Below are 13,805 nucleotides of genomic sequence, written 5' to 3'. Positions count from 1 at the left end.
CAACATACTGATCATTTATACATGTATATACTTTATAGGGTCTCCAACGCTTCCTTCTGGGCTTTACAAACTTCGTGCCAAACTTAGTATACCCTGTGCAGGGTATACTATGCGCCCTCTCAGTATGCAAGTGCGAATATTAGCCGACATAAACACTGGATATCTTGCGCCGATTCAACGATGTCATTGCACCATAATTATACAACATTTAATGCGACTAATTAAACAGAGCAACAACAACTACAAATCGCATGAATACGTGAGCACTTACAATGTGTTATGATATACCGATGTGTGTATGCATGTATTCAAGCGAGTATTTATGATCGCTTCACCGATTAAAGGATGCTTGAATACACACATACATGGCAAAGTAGAGACACATACATACTTACACTTACAAATAGAGTAAATCTGTGGAATTTTGTGCGTGCAATTAGCGTACGTGTGAGGCAAAATAATTATACTAAGAATCATATATTTGATTTTATCTCGGTATTTGCGAATATATTAACAAACCAACTTGAAGTGAGTGCTTAAATGAAATGATTGAACTTATTATGTGTATCAATTATTTTGAATGGGGAAATGTGTGCCAGAAAAGAAAAATGCAAGAAGAAAACTATAAATTTAAGAAACAATAGAGGACAAGGCTGCTCAAAATTTTCCAACTTCTTTACAGGCGGCATCAAATAAAGTATATTAACGAAATATTTTAGTTCTTGAAACATAACCAATACAGGGCGTACCACAGAATTGCTTGAAGAGTAGTGAGGATGGTGGACTGATCAAATATTTTCTACTTTTAGGAAACAGGAAATTTAGAAACATATTAGAAAACATTACGGATAAGATTTGGGATGAACATTTTATTACTACTAACGAGAATCTTACTTGAAGTTCGGTCAGTTTCTGCTATCTTTTCTAGTTCGCTGAAAATTAGACTGCCGAGATGTTCCAATCTTAACATTTCCAAAGCTGAACAACAAAAAGAAGGAAGCAATTGCTTGTATGTTTCTACCGTACCTTCCTCCATACAACTTTGACAATTTCCGTTTGGGAAATTATTTAGCCTTGACGCATGGATGTCAATTGGACAACGTCCGATAACAACTCTTACGATTTAAAACGAATACCATAAATTTTGCTCAGAACAAGTAGTTTGCCGTAATATACAAGGTCTGTCGCAAAAGAAACCGGACTGTTAAAAAAAACAACAAAAAATTAATATTTTTCAAAAGTTATATTTTTTATTCAAAGTAGTCTCCTTGTGCTTCGATACATCGTTTAGCCCGGTCAATTAGCATTTCAAATGAGTATTTAAGGTCATTTTTCGGAATGATCTTGAGAATGAAGTTTTCCAAATAGGTAAAAATCACAGGGTGCCAGATCAGGTGAGTGATTAATGGTTAATATGGAGTTTTTTGTCAAAAAATCAGTGACAAGCGTCGACCGATGACACACCGCATTATTGTGCAATAGGCGCCAGGACCCGGCCTCTCCACACACACCTGCCGTATACCCAATTTATCTATCAAAATGCGATGAATGGAGTCTTTGGTGATATTTAACTCCATTTCCATCTAACACAAAGAAGATTTCGGCTCATTCTTAATAAATTCCTGCACTTTTTCAATATTGTTTTGGGTAATCACCGACTTCTGATCGTCACAGAGGTCCTCATGACCTTCTTGGAATCGCTTAAACCACTCATGCACATTACTACGGGATAGGTACCGGTCGCCATAAACTTTTTTCATCATTTGAAATGTTTCAGTAAACGTTTTCCCAAGCTTAAAACAAAATTTAATATTTGCTCTTTGCATTTTACGACCGATGACCAAAAGCTGCTGTCACTTTTTGATCGATAACATCGATTGTAGTTATCCAATTGTCTTAAAATTGTTACGAAATGTCAACAAGGGATCAAGATTTTTATTTCATATACCCACCAATAGGTGGCGCTATCAGAAACCGTTATATTTAAAAAGTTCTGTTTCTTTTGCGACAGACCTTGTATCTCCGTTCTATTATTATTCAGAAGGATTTTGCAGTCGCATAGAAGCTGGTCATTGATCAACATTTAATAAGCTTACTCGAAGTCTATAGGTCCAGCGAAGTAGTCCTCTCAAGGTACTAATCACTAAGATTTTAACTTCAGAAAATGGGTGGGGTAAGACGATAGAATTTAAACCCAGCACTGGGATTAATAACCATTGCACGAAGCATTAGCTCTGTAATTGTTCATCTCTCAACCAGTTTAGATAGAATCTTGCAAGACTCCCGGAGTTTGAATTTAAAACAAGAAAAATCGTTACAGCGAAACCTTAAAACCCTTCACAAATGCCGAAGAATACTTAAAACAACTTGGTTTTGACCGGTCTTATATGGTGAGTGAACGGGGGTTTCATCCGATTTCGTCCATTTTCATAATATTGGTAGGAGGTCTTATAGTATTTGTGCTGAGCGAGTTTGGTTATTGTAGCTTAAGTGGTTTAGAAGATTTATACATTTAACTTATTTTAGTATTATATGGGCGAGGCCACGCCCACTTTTCCAAAAAATGTTTCCCGAAGGTGTCCCTGGCTACGCGATCCCCTGTGCCAAATATGAGTTTTATTATATCTTAATTTAGCGCTTAATTGTGACATTTTATATGTTTTCGGTTAATGTCGATTTGTGGGCGTGGCAGAGGTCCGATTACGCCCATCTGAAAACTCGAACTTTTTTTGTACCAAGAAACCTGCATACCAAGTTTTATCAATATATTTCAATTTTTTCTCAAGTTTCAGCTTGCACGGACGGGGGGATAGAGGGACAGTCAACCGGATTTCAACTTTTCTCGTCACCCTGATCATTTATATATAGAAAACCCTATATCTATCTCAATTAGTTTTAGGTTATACGTACAACCCTTATGTGAACAGAACTATTATACTCTGTATCAACTGGTTGCAAGAGTATAAGAAGGAATTGGTGCTTGAGAGATCTTATTGGCATTGCTAGAGCAGCGGAAGGACCAGTAAAACCATATTGAAAGACCATTTGGGCCTAAGGAAAGTAAAAAAGTAAAAAAGGGAAAGCACTATTGGTTCCAAACTCACCAAGTTTTTTCGATAAATAGCGTCACGTTAACGTCTGTAAAACAGCGCTTTCCGACTACCAGAATGTCATGAAAGAGATTATTACTGCCGTTGAGCCTTGGATCTATGCTTACAACTCGGAAGCAGACGGTCAATCGGCCGAATATTGTAACAAAGGTGAGCCGAAACCGAAAAATCCACGTCAAAATAGCTTTATGTTAAACTGACAGATTTCTTCGATTAGCGAGGTATGCTGCAGAACTTTTTTCTCGAAAACTCGCAACGTCGACTCATCAGGGAATTATGAGCGACTTATAGAGTTTGGCATTTCATCAAAAGGAGGGTCTCTCATCGGAGGCAGGTTTTTAGTTTTCATTGAGTGTTTTTTTTTTACATGGCGAGTCCCAAACCCAGCCCACAACCCTACGTAGGGGATGTTTCGCCTTCTCACTTTAGCTCACCTTCAAACGGATGTTCTTAGGCTACCCAGCGAATACTCGGTCAAAGACCGGAAGTCGTGAGCTGCTTAAGCCATATGTAAAAGAATCGTTTCTGGCCGCTCTTAAGTGAATGGCGATCAGAGAACTGTTGGATTTGGCTACCATGTCACCCAGTTGTATATTAATAAACCAATATACGAATTTGAGAACGATAAATGTGTTATTATTCTAACAGTTCCAGCTGATTCGCGATATATTCATGCGTGTGTATGTTTTTTTTTATAAATTTGAGGAAATGTAATTGAAAAAGAATTTAATGAAAACCAAGCTGGGTGTTAGCTGAAAGCCCAATCGGCAACCAACAGCAATAAAAGCAAATAAAAGAGCAAATTAATATACATATATACAAACACACACAAGCACTCAGAAGCACTAAGTCAGAAGCCGTACTTATTACAGGCAGAAAGGTCCGGGAAGTTGCTACATTCTGCTCTAAAGGTGTAAGCATAACCACTCAGCCTGCTATAAAATATTTGGGTATCGTTCTTGACGCAAGATTATCGTTTAAAGAACACGTAGCTTATGCAAGCGAAAAAGCTACGAAAATATGCAGAGCTCTAACCCGGCTAATGCTCAATACCCGTGGACCAAAACAAAATAGGAGACGACTACTAGCCGGAGTTTTAAAGTCAGTTGCTCTATATGGCGCCCAAATATGGGAGAAAGCTCTTGAAGTCAAATCATATCGTCGCGGCCTATTTTCTACGTACACCATATGCGCATTAAGAGTATGCTCCGCGTTTCGTACAGTATCCGAAGACGCTGCCCTAGTGATCGCGGGCTTACACCCGCTAGACCTCTTAGCCAAAGAGCTCACATACCGTTCAAATGAGAGAGTAACGCCCAGAGTCCAAAAGGAGAAAGCCAGAGCAGATACGGTGAAGCGGTGGCAAAAACGATGGGAAGACAGCCGAAATGGCCGCTGGACTTTCCGCCTAATCCCTAAAATAGAACTATGGCTTAATAGACCGCACGGAGAAGTAGATTTTTACCTCACCCAAGTTCTCACTGGACACGGCTGTTTTAAATCATATTTGAAGCGATTCAAACATGAGGACAACGACGTATGCGATTATTGCGGAGGCGAGATCATCGAGAATGTGGAGCACACAATGTTCCAATGTGCGAAATACGACGAAGAAAGGCAATTTTTGAAAAACGCATTCGGGAAAGACCCAACCCCAGAAAATCTAGTGTCTCAAATGGTAGAATCACTACATAAGTGGAAAGCCGTGTCCGAAGTGGCAGCAAAAATCATGAAACGCCAAAGAGCTGGAGAACAACAACGTAGGAGATTACCACAAATTCCAACGAACAACTAAGACGCGACACACAAACCATGACTGGAGCAGACAAGGAGGTTTTGGGTGACAACCACTGTACTAGGGGGGTATAAGACAAACCGAGGTGGGGCCAAGTAAATGCAGCTTGCTACGGAATGCATTAGGACCATCACGTACGTATGAGTAATACTCAACCTTCCTCCCGACGTAATACTTGACGGTGGTACCGGGGGGTTCGGTACAAGACAGTAGGAGGTTTAGTTCGGATTAAAGTTCCACACTGACTTGGGTTCAGGCTTTCGATGCTTCCTCCTCGTAAAAAAAAAAAAAAAAAAAAAAAAAAAAAAAAAAAAAAAAACAAGCACTCTACACACAAACAAATAATCGCTTCCAGCAAATCTAACCTGTTCCACGCACAGTTAAAAGGAAATATTTACACATGTACATATGTATTCACACAAATGTGTGTGCGTGTAGTCAGGCACCTTGATATGTGTGTGTGCATGCAAATAAAAGCGCACAGCCGTTTGGAGGCTGCAACTGTGGAGCTTTCGGCGTTTTTCATTTTTTATCGCTGCTCATTCACTCGCTCGCTGCTGTCTCTTTCGCCGTTGCTTTAGCTAGATTTTTCACTTTTTATTTTTTTATTTTTTTGTTTGCTCTTATCTGCGATCGTTTACAGTAAATACACATTAAGCGCAACAAGTGTAATGTTTCTACGTATTTGTGGTGGCAGCAGGTGCGACAACAATGGTGCCACAACAAGGCAAAAGCCAACGAGCAACAAGTGTTTGCCGCGTTTGAGCTTTTTTCACATTTTCATTTCTACAAGTATGCGCGTAATGTGCTTTTGTTTTACCTTTATTTTTACTTTTTTTTCAATTTTATTATTTTTATATTTCCTTCGCTTTTGTCTTCTTAATGCGTTTTTGTTGCTGTTTGTTAAAGTGCCTGTACAACAAAAACGCTACAACTTGCTGTGGTTGATTAAATTTGACTGATAAAATTGCAGCATGCGACTAAATGCTGCGACAACATCAACAACAACAGCGGCATAATAAAACACGAACATTTTTTAGCATATACACTTGTATACTAATACGAGTACATACATATATACATATATATACATATGAACGTACTTCTGACTAACCTGAATACACATAAAGAGCTCATGTATCCAGCTGTAAGACTGACTATATGCGGGCAAGTTGGGACCCTTCCTACAGTCTCCGTATATATTGCTTGGATCGTAGAACTGCAGCGTATAGTAATACGAGTACAAACTGACCACTAAAGAGGTAAAAGACATGATTTTATATTCTTTTATGCTCTACAAAATGCATCTGTGAAGGGTATTGTAGCGTGGGGTTAGCCAAAGTTAACCGATTCTTGTTTTTGCAATATTTGCTATTATAAACAAAACACTGAAACCTAGCAATATGCCCTCCATAGATTAATTTTTGTTTTTTAACTCAAAGGCATAATATCTAAAAATTAATCAATACTCAAACCAATTTTCGAAGCACTTTGTCCACTCCGATTGAGACACCTCCAAAACATGGTTTTTGAATGCTGAATGAGAACAAACCCTTTTTACGGCCAGGTGTTCATGCAATATCGAATGTATGCTGGTGGGAGAAATGCATAGGCATGCCTCTATCTGAAGGTATGTTACATGACGGTCTTGCATTATCAGTTCACGTACGGCATCGATGTTTTCTGGCACAACGGCTGTTTTTGGACGACCTTCACGGAATTCGTCTTTGAACGAGCGTCGGCCACGATTGAATTCGTTGTAATAGTTTTTCACAGTGCTATAGGATGGTGCTTCATAGCCATACAAAGATTTTAGTTCATCGATGCACTCTTGTCGTGATAATCCACGTCGAAAGTTGTGAAAAATGATCGCACGAAAATGTTCACGAGTTAATTCCATTTTTTGGCCAAGATGAATTTTTTAGTTCCCTGTAAATAAAACAATTCACGATTAAATGACAAAACGTTCTGAGTGATGTTATGCTAAAAAATGTCAAACTTTCCAATGGAAATGTCAGATTGCACCTGGCAACACTTAGTGTTGCCTACGTCAGAGATATATGTATATAGCAGCCTACGTAGAGATTTTATCCAACCTAAACAGGACTTTTTGAATCTAGCGCCCCCTAGTGCGTTAGAATCTGCTGTCTTTATCGATTGCCCAGTGAGAATTGTCATTGATTGAAAATGAAGTTATTGCTTTTTAAGTGTCAGTAAGTTTGTGTTATCGGTGCGAAAATGAGCTTCGAACAAAGAGCCAACATTAAATTTTGTTTTAAAATTGGTAAAAATTTTACTGAAGCGTTTCAATTGATGAAAGAAGTTTATGGTGATGATTGCCTATCCTGTAGCATAGTGCACGAGTGGTTTCAACGTTTTCAAAGTGGTCGAGAGGACATAAATGACGATTAACATGTGAACCAACAAAATCCGTGATCACCGGAAATTGCGTCGAAACTGTTGGTGAATTCATCAAAAATCAGCCGAAATCATCATTGAAATTCATGGAAATGGAATTGCACTTCTCCGAAACATCGATTTATCGCATTTTGACTGAACATTTGGGCTTACGAAAGGTGTGTGCACGGTTTGTTCCGCACAAATTGACTGACGACCAAAAATTACTCAGAATCCAACATTCGAAGGACGATTATTTGACCAAAAATCACATTTTAACCATTAACCACTCCCCGTATTCACCTGATATGGCACCGTGCAACTTCTTCCTTTTCGGGAAAACGCTTTTGCCCATGAAAGGAAAGCGTTATGCAGATCTAGAGGCCAATCCAAACTCTTGCACCGGCATACTGGCGGAAATACCGGCCAACGAACTAAAACACTCGGTCGACCTGCTTCTGGACCGTGCAAAAAGCTGTAACAGAAGGAGAATAAAATAGATTGATTTTGCCGAAACAATTATATGTTCTGTTTTCTAAGTCCTGTTTGCTTTAGAATGGGCCTTGTAAAAGTGCTAGATCAAGGAGTCATGCAAATTTGCCTATGATTAAGCAGGCTCGGGCACTGTAATGCCATATTATTGAACGGAGCTTAGGGAAATCTGATGCAATCCGTAATAAGCCATTCTTACTTGCGTAGAGGGGGCTAAACTAACACAATACGTAATAAAAAAATAAGACAATAAAGCCGGAAAGAACTACATAGTTGTTCCGAAAAGTGGGCAGTGATCTAAATGAGCCTTAAAACAGCGAGCATCAAGAATGGCGCTAAGCGTGCTATAAAGGCTAGCACTAGCTCTGGAGCTAAAGCTGGCGCTGGAGGAGCTGTTAAGCAATGTGGATCCATCAACGTTATGCTCAGATGTCGGCTGGTACCAAAGTTAAATCAAAATAATACCATGCGACGACGAGGATCCAGCTTTTCAAAGCCACTTTAACGAAAGTTGGAGAAGTATATTCTGGTACCAGCCGGCTGGGCGGCCGATAAGAAAGTGATTATATCAAGATCAGGAACAAGGTGCTGGTCTCCGGCTACAATACATACCAGCCAAGCCAGGTGCAGCTGATTGAAACTTCAAATCTAAAATTACTAACGGAGAGGTGGAAATTCATAAGGCTTTTGTAGACCCCATAGAGTAATCTGTATTGGAGCTGAAAAGTATAACATTGTAAATAATGCACTTTTCGACTATGGAATCCATTGAATAGCTGGCGCAAGGTGACAGGTGATTAGTTTTGGATTCAAAAACTCAGCCGATGTTGCCAACTACCTAACTGCAGATAATGAGATGTGTGAAATGTAGGAAGATCTCAGAGGGACCTCGATCGTTGTCAAAAGTATCGAGAAAGGAGTATTCATTGAGTTCTGTACAAGTGTACAAACTCTCAAAATGATATATTGAGAAAGAGCTTTTAAACGATTCTCAAGAGAATGTGTACAAAATGCAAATGTGTCTTCTACAAATAAATCTCCACAATAGTAAAATAGCTTAATTAAATCTAATTAATCGCGCCATAACGGAGTATTCTCACTTCGACCCCAATGAGGAGCCATGTAATAAGGAATCTTTCGTTTCGATATTACCACTACATGAATGGAAATGGTGTATTACTGGGATAGTGTGGGAAGCGATGAATCAATTTCAGTATTTTTTAAAGATTGCTATAAACTTATAGGAATCGCTCTATTTCTAGTTCATAGAAGCTGCTTTTATTCAGAATAACTTCGAAGTAGGAGTAGCTGTATTTGCCAAGTCGTTTATGTCCCATTTTAACTGAAGTTCTACGGATACGCCGTGATTATTATGCATGCTTATGCGAGGTTATTAATATGTCTTATTTATTATTTCGCGATGTCTTTTTAAAGGCGTGGGTGATTACTATGATAATTCCAGCATACCATCTTCTTATTCTTTGGTGTTGTTTTTTACATTTAAGAGCTTCCATAACCTTTATTCCAAAAGACTTTGAAAAGTGACTTGTAATGAGATTACAAACACATTCGCTAAGCGCAATCTTTATTCCGAAACCTGGCCATAAATAATGTCATCTCTACTAAAGACAATCTCGGACATTATATACTCGTATATGGACAGCATAAGGACAAGCAAAATAGAACGTTAATATACCAACAAATTATTTGACTTAAAAGTCTTCGATGGATTGCAGTAATTAGGTTCTGATGATATATAGAATATTCTAATTTATAATTTAACTAAATTTGTGTGAGTGTTTGTCCCATTGCTTCCTTCTAACTTCAGATGTGAACAGCAAATTCGGAGAAAATAGGGAGTAACCTTAAAAATCTATGTATTCTCACTATACAGGCACACAAAACTATAAACGCGTATTTCTGGAAACCATGCTTTCAGAATCCGCGAAGAACAAGTCTCCGAAAGGTCTGAACCAAACGGCTTGGACGTTGCGCACGATCTTGTTAGGTTGCGCACCATATTTGTCAGGCATTGATCGAAGGAGTAATTATTGTCCGTCTGTCTGTCTCCCTCAGTTTTTAAGATATCGCTTTGAAATTTTGCAGACGTTATTTTTTCCTCAAGAAGCTGCTTATTTCTCGGAACTGTCGATATCGGACAACTATGACATATAGCTGCCATACAAACCGAACGATCGGAATCAAGTTCTTGTATGGAAAACTTTCACATTTGACAATATATCTTCACGAAATTTGACATGGATGGACAAGTAGCATTGTATTAGAGGCAATTTAAGCAGAACAATCTTTCTCAGACAACTTTTTTCATGAAGATCGGAAAATGAGTGGATAAAATCCAAAACATTTGCTGTGTGCTGTGCTCACAGAACTCTATAAAAAATCAGTTGATAAAAAATCGGGGGATCGAGGTACATACATCTTTTGTCAGAAAAATCATGGTTCAATGATGGCTTTGTCGCCTACGCGAACCCAAATACTCACTTTAACGTTTGTAATACACAAAAAAAGGGATAAAGGAACCCCCATTACTCTCTGTTTCCCTGATTTCTCCTCCTTTACAAGTATGCGTGTACGAGTATGTATGTGAATCACAACCTACCCACATAATATTTTTCCAACAGTTCAAATATAGTAGCGAGAGGGGTCCAGCTTATTTATAATAATAATTGCATTTTTACTATGGGTTTATGTGTTTGCATGCGTGTGTGTGCTCAGCTCACCTTTCGACATCTCCTCCTGCCCTCAGCTACAGCACACACGTCCACACGTCCGCCTATACAGCTAATTAATGCCACTCAACGAACGACGAGCATCTGACACGCGGCCTCACCCCACACACAGCCCCTTTTTCACGCCTTGCACAACTCACACACACACTTACACTCACTTTTGCACACATTCCCGCATTTGCATACATACATATGTATATGACATACACTTGCTAAATACGCACGCACATACATATTTACATACGTGTTTAAACAACGTTGCGGGCAGTTGTCCGATCACCTTTGCTGCTGTTCGCTTTAAGTGGCATAATTTATTGCATTTGACCTTTCGTGCAACGGCTTTTCATCATCCACTCGGCTCGGCTGAGCGCAGCTCATTATGGCGCGCAGCTACAAGTTTGACTACTATTTGTACTACAATACAATAATAGCAACAAAACTCATACATATGCCTATGTGTATGTGTGCGCTTTCAATTCCACTTGCACATTGTTGTGGCGTTGGCCAAGTTGGTAAAGGAATTTTTCCGAACGTTTAGCGAAAATGAAATAAAAAGTTGGCATCGCAGCGCTTAAATGCTTCATATCGGGCTTTTACCTACCACATCGCTTGGTTAATCATTTCGTGCTATTTATTGTTGAATTTACATGCACACGCATACATAAATACATACGTAGAAATATGTGTATTTACATTTGCTTTAACATGCAAATTAATTGAGCACTAGTAAAACATGTTGCAATTTAATTTCATTGCCACCAGCGACGACCAATAGAGATCTTATGATCTTTCGCAACTTGCAGGAATTTTTAATATCATTGGATTTCCAGAAATCGCAGAACTTCGTTTGCATAGTCAGGGGAATATATCCTGTGATCCAAGTAAAGGTAATTTTTTCAATAGCAATTTTTTCTTGACAGATCTTGCGAGACTGGTGTCAAGCTATCATGCGTCAAAATGAAAATCGTGATCTCGGCGACATTTGGAATCAACAAGACGGCGCCACTCCCACATCGCATCAATCAATGGATTTATTGAGTGGACACTTCGGTAAGCAGATAATTTCACGTTTTGCGCCGGTCGATTGGCTACCAAAATGGTGTGACATCACACAATTAGACACTTCAATGACAATCAACGTTTCGATCAGGCTTTGAATCAAATTATCTCGTGTGTCATGCGGCGGTTTCAAGTCGAAATGCTCGAATGAGTCATCGAAAATTGAGATAAAAAGGGATAATCTTCAAAAATTAAAAGACAAAAAATGTTTTTTTCGAATGATAAATTTCTCATTATGTTTGAAGTTTCGGTATTTTTCTTTAAAAAAGTGGGGAACCTGGAAATGGAGCTGTCACTTACACTTGTCAGTTTGCCTAAAATGTGAAAACTTGGCAACTGATCAATAGAATATCAAGATGCAACTACGTAGAGTCCGTAGAACCGGTTTGAGATTCGGAGTCTCTTAGGCAAAGTTGTTCAGAATGATCCATAGAACATTTTCCCGCATACGCAATTTCTCAGTTTTTTTTTCTGGCTCCCTGTAAATCGACTTGCTCTATTGTACAGCGCAATACTAGATGATTGAAAAACAGCTAAAGATTGGCAAAGTTTTCATTATTATTTAAAAATATAAATGTTTGGTGTCCAACTGCCACGAATAACCTTCACAAACAAACTCTTGATAAATAAAGTAGTTACCATAGAAGAGCTTCATTTTTATCGATACTTTGTTTTGTAGAATAATTACTCGATCTGAACAACTTTTTCCGAGATTACACTGTTGTGTCGGACAATATTCTAAATTAAAATTAAAAGTTAAATAAAAAAAGTTGTCTTCACAATAACTTGATTTTGATCTTTCAGTTTGTATGGCAGCTATATGCTATAGTAGTCTATTATCGGCGATTTCGCCAAATGACCATCTTCTTGAATAGAAAAGAACGTTAACCAATTTTCAGATCGATACCTCAAAAGTTTAGGCATATACACAGATAGACAGACATGGATAAATCAACACAGAACGTCACGTGGGCCATTAATAAATAGAGTCTCTCACTTTTCTCTATGAGCGTTACAAACTTTTTTACAAATTTGGTATACCTTTTTCAGAGAAAACCAAGTCAGGAAGGTATATGTTCGATATATGATATATGTAAGTATGTATACATAGGCTGCTATATATATTTCTGGACTAGGCAACACTAAGTGTTGCCAGGTGCAATCTGACATTTCCATTGGAAAGTTTGACATTTCTTAGCATAACATCACTCAGAACGTTTTGTCATTTAATCGTGAATTGTTTTATTTACAGGGAATTAAAAAATTCATCTCGGCCAAAAAATGAAATTAACTCGTGAACATTTTCGTGCGATCATTTTTCACAACTTTCGACGTGGATTATCACGACAAGAGTGCATCGATGAACTAAAATCTTTGTATGGCTATGAAGCACCATCCTATAGCACTGTGAAAAACTGGTACAACGAATTCAATCGTGGCCGACGCTCGCTCAAAGACGAATTCCGTGAAGGTCGTCCAAAAACAGCCGTTGTGCCAGAAAACATCGATGCCGTACGTGAACTGATAATGCAAGACCGTCACGTAACATACCTTCAGATAGAGGCATGCCTATGCATTTCTCCCACCAGCATACATTCGATATGCCATGAACCCCTGGCCGTAAAAAAGGTTTGTTCTCGTTGGATCCCGCACAATTTGACAATCGCTCAAAAAAAGGCTCGTGTGGATTGGTGTAAAGAAATGCTGAAAAAATACGATCGCGGTTCTTCAAAAGACGTTTATAAGATCGTCACAGGTGACGAATCATGGATCTATGCGTATGAGCCCGAAACAAAACAGCAATCGACCGTGTGGGTCTTCCAAGACGAGCCAAATCCAACGAAAAAAAAAACATTTTCGTTGATAAATATTCCTATTTTCATTATTGGGCCAGAAATTTATACAGCAGCCCTAGTATATGATATAAACACAGACAAAGGTCTAGATTAAATATAATAAGTACATCACGAAAAAGTCAACTAGATAACTGGAAATCGGAGGGATATGAGGCTTGGACCTTTCGTTTATCTTTAGCGCTAAATAACATTATGCTTAAGAAATCGTATTCAATTAATTCTGTTAAACAATCTCACATATTGACTAAAGTAACTGTTCAGGTGAACGGTCGCAGATCACTATATCGGATATACGAGTATTAAGGAAGATCTTAAATGATCGCATTCGTTTTTGGTATTAATCAAG

At 38.5% G+C, this 13,805-nt stretch overlaps 1 long non-coding RNA gene across 1 annotated transcript in view; it reads right to left on the bottom strand.

The window, feature by feature from the left end:
* Positions 1–6,450: 6,450 nt before the first annotated feature.
* The window catches only part of LOC125780225 (uncharacterized), a 341,973-nt gene continuing 334,618 nt past the window's right edge, over positions 6,451–13,805 (bottom strand). The window contains exon 2 of the long non-coding RNA XR_007423675.1: positions 6,451–6,615. This is a non-coding gene — a long non-coding RNA (uncharacterized LOC125780225). The remainder of the gene's footprint in view (positions 6,616–13,805) is intronic.

Source organism: Bactrocera dorsalis, chromosome 1 (assembly GCF_023373825.1).
Source record: "Bactrocera dorsalis isolate Fly_Bdor chromosome 1, ASM2337382v1, whole genome shotgun sequence".
Classification (NCBI taxonomy): domain Eukaryota; kingdom Metazoa; phylum Arthropoda; class Insecta; order Diptera; family Tephritidae; genus Bactrocera; species Bactrocera dorsalis.
Note: the sequence above shows the minus strand (reverse complement) of the source record. Positions and strands in the feature narration are given on the sequence as shown.